Genomic DNA, 12,756 nt, shown 5'->3' on the forward strand with positions numbered 1-12,756 from the left:
ATAAGCACACAAATATATTCATTAACATATGTATAGAAAAAATTACATTCCAGGTATTTAATGTTGTGAATGAATAAATGTATGCATAAAATTAAGTAGGCTTTTCTAATTGAAGAAGACTGCTGTCTTTGGATTCCTGACCTAGCATTTAATGGGAAATTGAAAAATAGGAACAGATAAAAAGACCAGATGGTTACCAAAAAAACAAAACCAAAACCCAAAACAAAAAGGCTATTAAATCCTAAGAGCTCTTCTTTGAAATAAATGATATGATATACTTTAACGAAATTTGTTTACAACTGTGCTATATTTTCTCAGTGTCTCCAGTTTTGAATAAAGTCCAGGATTTTTTGAGAAATTAAGTGCACTTATGTTGGTCAAATACTTGTAATGGGCATCTATCAGTCCTGGGTTCTTTATTAAGTCCATGAAGAAGTGAAATGATGTTTTTTAAAAAGTGCTTATAACCTTACAGAAAGATGCCCAACACACACACACACACACACACACACACACACACGAACAAAGCAGGAGAAAACATTCTAAACAGATCTGGTTCTGTAAGAGGTCGATTTTCTTCCTGTAATCCAAGTTTTGTAACACAAAGTAGTTTTTTTCCTTCAGTTATCTAAACACAATAGAGAGTGTAATAAAAAGAAATTGATTTTCAAAAATCCAACAGAAATATTGATTGAATTTAAGTTGGAATTTTTTAGAAGCTAAAATACAAAGGCACATTTAAGATTCCACTAGAAAAAATTTTGAGCATGGTAATATTTAAGTAGTTTGCGTTACAGTTTAGTCAGGTCCAAATTTTTCTTTCCTGAAGTAGTGCCCTAGACAAGTATTTAAGGACCAAAAACAAGTAAAGACAACATCATTTTCCTTAGTCAATCTCTTACTTTATGAGTGGGTAATGACTATTTTGTATTTTAAGGAACATTCAATATAGCTTTATTTCTTTTTTTAATTTTTTTTAATGTTTATTTATTTTTGAGACAGAGAGAGACACAGCATGAACGGGGGAGGGTCAGAGAGAGGGAGACACAGAATCTGAAACAGGCTCCAGGTTCTGAGCCATCAGCACAGAGCCCGACGTGGGGCTCGAACCCACAGACCGCGAGATCATGACCTGAGCCGAAGTCGGACGCTTAACCGACTGAGCCACCCAGGCGCCCCTCAATATAGCTTTAGACATGACACCTAATAAGTTATCAAGCAGAAATAAGTACAAGTTCTTATTAACACTAGTTCTACTAGTACATATTCATTATGATAATTACAAGTAGAATAAATTTGTCATATTATAACCTGTAACTTTTACCTCTTCAAGATGAGCATTTAAACAGAATCTTCAAATCAAACTTCATTTGGTTTACACTACCCATATCTAAATGGTATGTCTAAGAAACCATGTGGAATAAATGAAGAAAGTACCCTTATTTCCAAATCACTTATCCACACACAAGTGATTATGAAGTAAGCTTATTATCACAGGAGACAATAAGGCTACTGAATATCTAATCTTTTGGCATGCTTAAGCTCTCCCTTCCCTTATCAGAAGAGCTGAGGATCAACGTTTCATACACTTTCCAAATTTTGTAAATATTCTTAATATCTGTTACTTGCACAGCAGCTACAGAAACATACAGGTACTTTTTTTTTTACCTGAATCGCCAGTTCTGTCATCAGATTACCTTTCTTTACAATTGATATTCATCAGCATGCTTAGAATGTGATTTTTGTTTCTTGATCTTCACATAACTTTCTAAGAGAGAGTGTGTGTGTGTGTGTGTGTGTGTGTGTGTATTATTCTCCTTTATATACTAACATGTCCTTTCATGGTAATCTGATCTATTTTCCTCTTCCTACTTTTCACTTTCCCATAAAGTGCTAGGCCAGAAATCCAAAAGAGAACAGACTTCCCCAAGAATGTTGGCACTTTTAGAAAATTTAGCAAATCAGTTTTGATTTGAGACCCCAGTAAAAAGCCTCCCCTTGCATTGTTAATCAATTAAAACTGAAGATGCATTAGCCTTCACTTATAATAAAAGAATATTCTTCCACAAGAAAACTTTTTTATAGATTCATTAATTTTTTTTTAAATTGGGTTTTAAAAATATTTTTAAATCTTTCTAGGTGTCAGACACAGTTGAATTACAACAGAATGTGGCCTGTGGGGCTTTTTCACTTTCAAAGAGATGTGAAGGAGAAACCTTTTAACAGGTGTCTCATGAAATTTGGCTCAGCAAGCTTGAGGTCTCTCAAGAGCCTGCAGTATGTAGACAAAGTAGAATACTGATGGAGAAAAGAAGGAGGGAAAGGAGAAAGAGTAGAACTGGAGCTTACATGCCTGTCTGCTCTCATAAAGGAACTAACAGCTTGACAATACGTGTGTGATCAGACAGCAAAATTCACTATGGACCTTTAATTTAGTTTATTTTTTTTTAATTTAGTTATTTTAATGGAGTAGTTTTGCATCATCATTCATTCACAAAAATTATAATAAATTTAAAAATATAGATATTGTCCCCTTTATTATTAAAGTAGAGAACTGCCCCTACCCACTCCCTCCCCTGAACAATTATAAAGTTATATGGTCCATATGCATCACCACCCTTGGGGAAGATCCGTTTTTACGGAACGATCTTCATCTTGACCCACTCAGTAAAAATTGATTTTTACTGTATTACCATTCACATTTTATGGGCACAGAAACTAAAAAGCAATTATGTCAAGCAGCTGAAAGTAGGGCTAGGAATCAGGTCCTCTTACCATGATTTAGAATTTGGAATTATATAGAGGGAATATGTAGCATAAATGTTTATAATATATTATACATACATAAAATAGGCTTATTGATCTTGGATGAACTGCTTATCATGCCGCAGAACCACAACGAAAACATAAGTCCTCATGGACTGAAGCTATGTATTCCTTGTTTCTGTCACAGTCCAGCTTTGGGACTGGATCAAGGGGACTTGCTGCTTTAAAAGCTTTAGTTGTGCTGATGGGAAAAATCTAATATTTATGAAACAGAAGTCATTTTTCTAGTTTTTAAAATACATTCCTAATGCTTAGGCCAATGTTTTCGCTACAGTTGCAATCAGTACATACTGGTTTAATAAATAAGTACATCATCAACCCATTCTCTTTAATTCTGGCTAGAGTAATGACTGGCTAGAGTAATGGACAGCAAAGTATGATCCACAATGCTCTCTCTTCAGCAGTATCTCCATAGCCCTGCCTGCAGTGCTTTCCTCAAAGCACTGCCTCTCATCTAGCCCAGGACTGTGCTTGCGTATTAGTTTTGACAGCCAGACACAAGCTAAAGAAGGAATCAGAACTGCCTACGTTTTTTTTTTTTTTGAGAAAGAGAGAGAGAGAGAGCAAACACAAGCAGGGGAGGGGCAGGGGAAGACGGAGAGAATCTTAAGCAGTCTCCATACTCAGTGTGGAGTCCAACATAGGGTCTATCCCGAAACCCTGGGATCATGACCAGAGCCAAAACAAAAGTCAGATTCTCAACCAACTGAGCCACCCAGGTGCCCCAGAGTTGCCAACATTTTTTTATTTCCTTCCCATTTCACTGCACAGTATTTATCCCCTGGAGGGATCTTCAAACGAGCACAGTAGCTATCATGCAGTATTGTTTTTAATGTTTATTCATTTTTTGAGAGAGAGAGTGTGAGCAAGGGAGGGGAGAGAGAGAGGGGAACAGAGGATCCGAAGCAGGCTCTGTGCTAACAGCAGAGAGCCCAATTGTGGGGCTCAAACTTACAAACCGTGAAATCATGACCTGAGCTGAAGTCAGACACTCAACTGACGAAGCCACCCAGGCACTCCACACACAGTATTCTTTTAAAATCTGAACATGTTTGTGTCGGAGGAGATAATTGAAAGGACAGGATCAGCAGCTGACACTTGAGCTGGACCCATACGATAGGTGTCTCCTTCACCCTTCCCCTGTGCCTGGAACATGTGCCACCCTTGTCTTTCGTGCACTAGAAGGACACAACCCAAGGACACAACCTTGAGAGAACAATGTGTTGCTGAGACCATCTGGATGGTAAACATGACTGAGCCCAGTTAAGGCCTCTATATCAACTTTTAAGATTTTGGCAGGTGGGTGCGGAAATATACTGGTCTTGCAGCTGTCCAAGACAAGCTTCGTATAGAAGTCTCCTTATTAAAACCTGCCATCTACCAATCTAGAGTGACCTGCCTCTTTCTTCAGTCCCTTACTGCCATGCCTGTATGGGGCCAGTTTGCAAACTGACAGGCTGATACAGTGATTAGGAAGAAAGAAAGAAGAAAAAATATTTATAATACCAATAACTGATATTCATACTATAATGCATTATAGTAAAGCCAGATCATAAAATTATTTCATAGTAAACATGAAGAATCACATTTCTTTATGAGAAGATCGTTTTATCTCAAAATGGCAGTAACAGCAATAAAAATACAGCAAAAGTCTACTAGAACAAAATAGTAACTTAATTTATGACTATTTTAAACATACTCTCCCTTTTGGAATTTTATTATTGTTCTATAGTTTGTGTTCTTTTTTATAATATTTTAATGTTAATTTCAACAAAACATAGTTTATTAACTATAATAATAAGTTAATATCTACAGTTATTTTTGGAAAAAAACTTTCAATGGTCATTATATTTATGGTTTACATGTATTGTCTTTCACTGGATTAACATCATGAGATTTTTTTTTTCTGTCTGAAAGCATATCCTATTTGCCTTCATCAGAAGAATCACACAGTGATGCAATTAAGTGAGGCAATTGTTACCTGGCTAAATGAAACACATACCAATGCTCAGTGAACTTCATAAACCATGTGGTCAAGTTTCATCAGCTGAAGGAACTCATTCAACACCTTTTGCCAGTCTCACCGTTACATAGCTTTGCGATCTGCATTACTTTGATACTGTAATAAAAGCAGTCTCTTGGGTGGTGAAGTTCATGTAAAGTTTATAAGTTTTTATTCTGAAGGTTAGAATATCAACGTCTCTCAACACTAGATTTCCATTAAACTAATTTAAAAAAGAAAAAAAAAGGCACAGTCTGAGGATTCCGTTTAGAGAGGAACAAAAATGAATACACTAAGGATGGAGAATCGTTCACAAACGTTTGAATCGATCGGAGGAAAGTAGATGGAAAACTGGGGAGATGAAAATAGGAATTTACAATGAACAGGTATGAAATAGCTTGAGAGTGGCATTTAGGTTGGTAAAAATAGCATGAACCACAGTGTTAAGTTACTAATGAAAATAAGCAGGACTCACCTTCCCAGTTTCTGTGTCTTCTTCCTCTGACTTCCTCCTCTCCTGCTACCACCATGACATTAAGTTTCTGCTTAGTTTCTAAGCCAACATGAAGCTGGGGAGTTTTTTACTGGGCTTACATAGCCCTAGTCATATTACACTTCAGGGTTTATCTCAGCACAGTCTTGCGACTCTGGACCTGTGAGCACTCACTCTCCTGCGCTACTTTTGCAGGTTCCTGGCCATTGTTATGCAGGTTTTTCTTATAAAATTCATCTTCTGCTTTGATTAATGGAGGCATGCTGGTTTCCTAATGAACGGGGGTTTGTGGGCATTCACCGTTTTGTTTATTGGGTAACTTATTATGAAAATATTAATGAGCAACTACTATGTGGTATCCTCTGTTCTGGGTGCTGGGAGGTGATGCTGAACAGGACACTGATCTGGCCCTTAAGGAGATTAGGACGGCAGCTATCAGGAAACAGGCATTTGTATTGTGGTGTGAGAATAACTCTAGCAGGGCTGAGCATCAAAAGCAATGGGAACAACAATACCAACAACGAAGCAGATATCTGATCCAATCAAGGCATCAGAGGACTCCCAAGTATGAGCTGAGATGTGTTGTAGGAGGAATTATTTGGAAAAAAAAAAAGGGAGAAATGAATTCGCGGGCTTTCCAGTCATACTTGAAAGTATGTGCAGTAATAGAAATGTAAGGGAAACACTGCTATACTTGTATTTGCTACTTATTTAAAGTGGTTATGGAATTTGACAAGAAGGCAAGTGAGACAAGAGATTCATGGGGGGTAAGAAAGATAATACAGATCCATTTTTAGGAGTGTCAAAGAAAAATAAGTCCAGAATAAGAAAAGTGAAGCTTCCTTCATTCCAAGACTATTGAAGTAGGGAGAATACTCTGATCTTAGCATTGGCAAGGATCACAAATGAAACAAAACAAACCAGAAAGAGACATCTTTCATAGGGAAGCATAAGCAAGGATGGCAGGGCCTTTGAGGGGAAGCTGGGCCATTGAGGAGGGGCCAGCAGACAGCCCGACGGGAGCAGTTCTGCAGCAAATGTCGCTGTGCCCAGCCAGTTCTTGGAGTGAGTCTTCTGCACCTTAGTGCTTGCTTACAAGCCAAAGTTTTGAGATGAGCCAAAATTCAGAGGCCCTTGGGAAGGAGAAAGGCCCAACTGAAGGGTGGTCAAGCCAAGTCAGTGGGTAAGGAGTGGACAGTTGTGAACTTGGACAAGACTCAAGCAACCTGCCTGTCCATTATCTGCCAGCCAGTTCCCCTCGGGACTGAGTCCTATTCTCCTACTTTACTTTAGGGAGCTCTCCGATTTGGAATAGACTGGTTCCTCAGGTGCATCATTCCACCACCCATACAACTGTCATCTTCTTGCGGTTGAGCTCTGCAATAATTGCTTTGACAGGTTCGCATGTCCTTGTAGCACACTGCGCCTGAGAGTGCGATGCGTCCCATGGCAACCGGTCTTTTCCTATGCCACCTGGCGTGACGCCTCTTCCTTCAGCTCTAGGCTAGCCCTCACTGCTAAATTACTAGACTGATTTGAGTCATGTCAGGGAATTTCATGCTCAGATCAGTTTCTTATGCTTCTCTGTAGCTCTCTATTTTCAAGTGATTGTATTCTGAGCAGTTTGGGGAGACTCTAGCATGATTCTTTCTGGCTGCCAAAATTATTTCAGGATTAGCAATTATAACAGCAGAAATTATTGAATGCATTGAAATGTGATGATTTCATATTTTATATATGCATTTCGCATATTGGTCTGGATTATAGCCGGAAAAGAAAAATCCAGAAAAATGCATGTTAGTCCAGAGTCACATTTCTTTACATTATCTATTATGGTAAAAATACATTTAAATCTTAATTATTAAAACTACAGATGTACCTTAAAGGCACATTTTGCACAACCTCAGGCTATACTCCAGGACAAGGTAGTCAAATTTTGATCTTAAAAAACTTGTAACTTGAGATTTTATTCTTAGTTATTTTTTAAAGAACTAGCTTTTTACAAACGTCAGGTCTAAGTAATTAAATTAATGAAAGTCTAATTTAATTTTTCTAATTTTAGCAAGGTTTATTCCTAGTTAAAAAAACAATGACAGAATAATAGGCCATATTTTTTAAAAATTCAGCTTTATTACTGCACACTATGGCTAAACTAGGCTAACAAAATATTGCCTAGCAGAGGGAAACTGCTTTAATGATCAAGTAAGAAAGAATTGCAATTAGCTCTGAAGAACTTTTACATTATTAATTTGCTTAGCAAACCACTTCTTCCAAAGGAGAAAAAAAAATCTCTTCTCAGTCTTTCATATTCCTCATCCCGGTAGTCAGGCGTTCCAGATATTCTGCCAACCCAGTTAAGCCTGATACACTGACATATTAGACAAATAACGATGAGCAACCTAAATGTCAATTTATTGCAATTGTGATTAAGAATAGCTGATATTTTTCTTGCCTTTTTATTTGAAATTTGTACAGGGTAAAAAAATAAAACTGAGTTTATCAATTTTTCTTTTCTCAAAAGGTTGTAGAAGCAGTGGTTGCAGAACAAGAACAGAGAAGAGTCAGTTGAGGACAGAGGCCAGGACAGAGGCATTATTTCCAAGGACAAAGACAGAGAAGAGGTCAGGTGTCAAGGACAAGGGCAGAACAGGCCCGATCTATAGCAGAGGCACAAGATCAGCAGCAGGGGCAGGAAGCTGCTTATTCGAAGGGCATCTATATCCTTGCTGCTGTCTTCTTTTAAAACCTCACCTTCAGGATAGAAAGATAGGAAGAAGGCAGAAGCAGGGCTGGAGGTGTTGTTGCTATTATTTTAAATCGTAATATCAAAGAGGTTCCTTTCTGTGTGATCCTTATAAAACCACTGCGCAATAGAAATACCAAGTGGCCCCATATGTACCTTTATGCTGTCTGGTAGCTAGATTTTCCAAAACAATTAAATAAAAAATATTCTAAGAATGTATTCTATTTAAGCCAACGTATCCAAAAATTTTATTCTTTCAGAATGTAATAAAAATATTAACTTACATCATATATATATATTATTTTTCTTTAATAATAAGGTTTTTTTTAATGTTTATTCTTGAGAGAGAGGAAGAGACAGACAGAGCTGGAGTGGGGGAGGGTCAGAGAGAGGGATACACAGAAGCAGAAGTAGGTTCCAGGGTCTGAGCTGTCAGCCCAGAGCCCAACACCGGGCTGAACCCAAGAACCGTGAGATCATGACCTGAGCTGAAGTTGGACACTTAACCCACTGAAATACCCAGGCACCCCAATAATAAGTCTTTCAAAGGATGTTGGTGTTTAATACTTGGAGCACATCTCAATTTGGACTATCTACATTTTCTCTGCTCACTGAACCACATGACCATAAAGACAAATTATGGAAAGATTTCCCTCCCCACATCTCTGCTCTACAATGTGAGCCATTTCTGGGATCCTATTCAGTCAAATGCTAAGAAACAAAGCCAAGGGAGGACTAAAATTCAGTAAGACTTTAGTAATTAGCAAGTTAGTAATCTGATCCAAAATTCTCTGGAGTATTCTACATTGTTTGGTGACCATCTTTTTTGGTTTTGGGGGGCTTTTGTTTGTGTGTGTTTTTTTACATTAAAGGAATGTCTCATTGTATTTGCAAAGAAGCACATTTCAAAACCTCTTCATTTTGCCCCCCATAGATTCATTTCCCACATTCTTTCAACTTTTTTCTCAGGTTCAATTTTCTGCTAAAATATTCCAAAAAGATTCTAATATTAAACTTGCAATTGTTAATTATTTTGCGTGGGGAAAACCACCTGTTCATGTGATCTTTTTCTTTGAGGATGGTGGGATTACTGAGATTGCTCAAACTATGTGAATAATTCCATGAATTATGAGTTCTTTAGCTATGTTATAAAGATTTTATATTAAGTTAATATTATATGAAATTTAATATTAAGGAACATTATAGTTTGGGATTATCAAATACTCAGAAATAACAGAAGTAAAATCAGTGAGTCACCAAAGTAGTAATTAGCAAGAGTTTATTTTGCACATACCAAAAAGGCGGTTTGCAGAACTGAAGCATTCAAACTGAAACATGCATTGAAGCTCAGAAGTATAATGTCATAGAGCAGCCTAGATAGTGAGAAATCAGTGACTGTTTATTCTTCACACTGATAGGCTATAACATTAGAATTTTCTTAAAAGATCAGAAATTGATCAATGGTTATTTCACATCAACCTTGGGAAACAGTTCAAGCTTTGCTTACAATTTCCAGAAGCAGAAGCAAGAAATGACCCGGGTCGAATTAGTCTTGCAAAGTAAGCTAAATTAAGCTCTGTTTGTATGAAGAAACTGGTTTTGTCTGCTCAGGGAATTTCCAAGACTGCTCTCATTGTTTGTTTAGTTTGTTTATTTATTTATTTATTTATTTATTTATTTATTTATTATTATTATTTTTTTTTATTTTAAGAGGATATTACAGAACCTGTATTCCCCGAAGAAATTCTAGACATGTTTTAAAAGCTTGCCTTCAAAGCTAGGGCATGGATAGGTAACTGTGGTTACCTATGATGATACAGGGTGAGGCGTCATTGAACTGGATAGTCCATTTGTGTCTGCTTCTTTGGGGTTGTTTAAGGGGGTAGCAAATAAAATGTGTTATTGAGATATCATTCTCCCCAATAAGGTGTCCAGGTTCCATTGAGAGTCAAAGTAGAGAATCAATCTGCCAAAAGATGTTAATGATATCCCTCCTATTATCACTTCAAGAGAATAAGAATTTTCCAGAGAGGATGCAACTGCTAAAAAGGGAAAAAAGAAAAAAAAGAGACAAAAGCATAGCAGAAATCTAGTGTTTTTTCTCCCCCGTCCAAAACATATTGTCTTCAATCTACCTGAAAAATTATAGTAGCTGGTTGAGAGAAAGACAAAGAGAGAGAGAGAGAGAGAGAGAGATTGATTCCTTAGTATCAGAACAGAATTACTGAATCAGATTCTCTTGCCATGAGCCTCTGTAATTTGCATTTTAAATGATTCCCAATTGATTCTTATGTGCTTTAAGTTTGAAAACCTCTAGTTAAAGAGACTATTCAGGGGCATCATTCAGCCATTTTTTTGCAGGTCCAGAGAGGGGTTTAATTTAAGTAGGCAGTTGTAATTTGCAGAACACATTTGAGTTAACAAAAACTGATAATTGATTCTGTACTTACAGTACTTGAAGCATTTGTGTAATCAAAGACTAAAGAATTAAATGGAGACACCATGGTACAGGCATATATGGGGATTCTCAGAAGAATTTCCAAAAACTTAAGGTAAATATTTTGGTCAGTACATAATTCTTTAATAATATTGTTTTATTTTCCTTTGTCCCTCATCCCCTACAACTATCAGTAACCAGAAAAAAATATTTAAAAATTTGGATGTTTATTTATTTTTCAGAGAGAGAGAGAGAGAGAGAGAGAGAGAGAGAGAAAGCCGGGGAGGAGCAGAGAGAGAGAGAGAGAGAGAGGATCCAAAGAGAGCTCCGTACTGACAGCACAGAGCCCGATGTGAAGTTTGAACACACAAACCATGAAATCATGACCTGAGCCAAAGTCGGACTCTTAACCAACTGAGCCACCCAGGTGCCCCGATAAAAAGATTTTAACATACAAATGGAAGCTGGCACCTGCTTCACCCATACTTGCTGCTGTGAGAGAACAATGCTTCCTCTTTTCAGGGAGCACAGTACGGAATGCTCAGGAAGTTAAAATATATTCCATATAAAGCCTTTGGATGATACCTATCATCTGTGGAATTAATCTTTCCTAACTTTGACATGTAGTTCATGCAATCAAGTCCCAAACTGTCTCCCTAGATTTTCTCTTCGCTATTCTTCTCTTAAACCCTGTGTCTGCCTAACAACGCAGGCCTTGCCCTGTCCCAGTCCCTCCCAGTATCCTCATGCCCTGTTTTCTTCATTTAAAGTCATCTTCTTGAAGAAAATTTTAAAAAGTAGGATACATATTTGACAATAGTGTGGATGCACATTCTAAAGAATCAAATAATTCTACCAAGATTTAAAGTTTTAAAAATCAATCTTCTGTGGTCTTCCTCCATTTCCTGCTCTCCAGAACAACCACATTGAACAGTTTCAGCTTTATTCTTTTTGTTATGTTATGTCTCTGTTTTCAAACAACGTGACTATTGTTTTTTCATATTTAAACCTGGGAAAATAATGATTTTAGCACTCCTTCACAAACCTTAGGATAGACTTTTAATCAGGCTCTACGTTCAGCATGAACCCCAATGCCGGGCTTGATCCCAAGACTTGGTTGGGGATCATGACCTGAGCCGAAATCAAGAATACGATGTTCAACCAACCGAGTTACCCAGGCACCCTTACATTAAAAATAATCTAAATCTAGCATTGTACCTTATGATTTTACTGGGATTCCCTTTATAAACAACATAATTGCAGTCATTCACAATGCAAAGTTCATTAAGTATTACAGAAACATTTGTTCCTCAAGAGAAAGTAGCATGATGTTCCTAAAGGTCGGTTTCTGTTTTGGCACCCCATCCCATATCCCTGGGAGTAGTGCATCTAAGGTGGTTTCTAACAGCAAAAAAATAAAATAAATAATAATAATAATAATAATTTTTTTTTTACCTTTATTCATTTTTGAGAGACAGAGCACAAGCGGGGGAGGGGCACAGAGAGAGGGAGACACAGAATCCGAAGCACGCTGCAGGCTCTGAGCTGTCAGCACAGAGACCCACGCGGGGCTCAAATTCACGGACTGCAAGATCATGATGTGAGCCAAAGTCAGACGCTTAACCGACTAAGCCACCCAGGTGCCCCGACAGCAAAAACTTTGTATTCAAAATTTTCTATTCAAAAATTTCTATTGAAAATTAATATATATGTATAATGTATATACTAATTACTACTTCAAAGTAGTTTTTTTTTAAGATTTTTTTAAAAAAGTTTTTTAAAAAAGTCTCTCTTATTTTAAGAGAGAGAGAGAGGGAGAGAGTAAGCGGGGGAGGAGCAGAGAGAATGGGAGGCAGAATCCCAAGCAGGCTCCATGATATCAGTGCAGAACCTGATGTAGGGCTGGAACTCATGAACCCCAACATGATGACCTGAGCCAAAAACAAGAGTTGGATGCTTAAGTGACTGAGCCACCCAAGCGCCCCTAATTGTTTTTTCAGTTTATTTTTTATTTTGAGAGAGAGATAGAGTACGAGCAGGGAAGAGGCAAGAGAGAGAGAGGGAGAGAGAGAGAGAATCCCAAGTAGGGTCTGTGGTGTCCGCAGGGGTCTGATGTAGGGCTCGATCTCACAAACCATGAGATCATGACCTGAGCCGAAACCAAGAATTAGATGCTTAACCGACTAAGCCACCCAGGTGCCCTGAGGTGGATATTTCTTTTAATAAATTTGTTATTATTATTATTATTATGAATA

The sequence above is a fragment of the Panthera leo genome, chromosome B1 (assembly GCF_018350215.1).
Source record: "Panthera leo isolate Ple1 chromosome B1, P.leo_Ple1_pat1.1, whole genome shotgun sequence".
NCBI lineage: Eukaryota > Metazoa > Chordata > Mammalia > Carnivora > Felidae > Panthera > Panthera leo.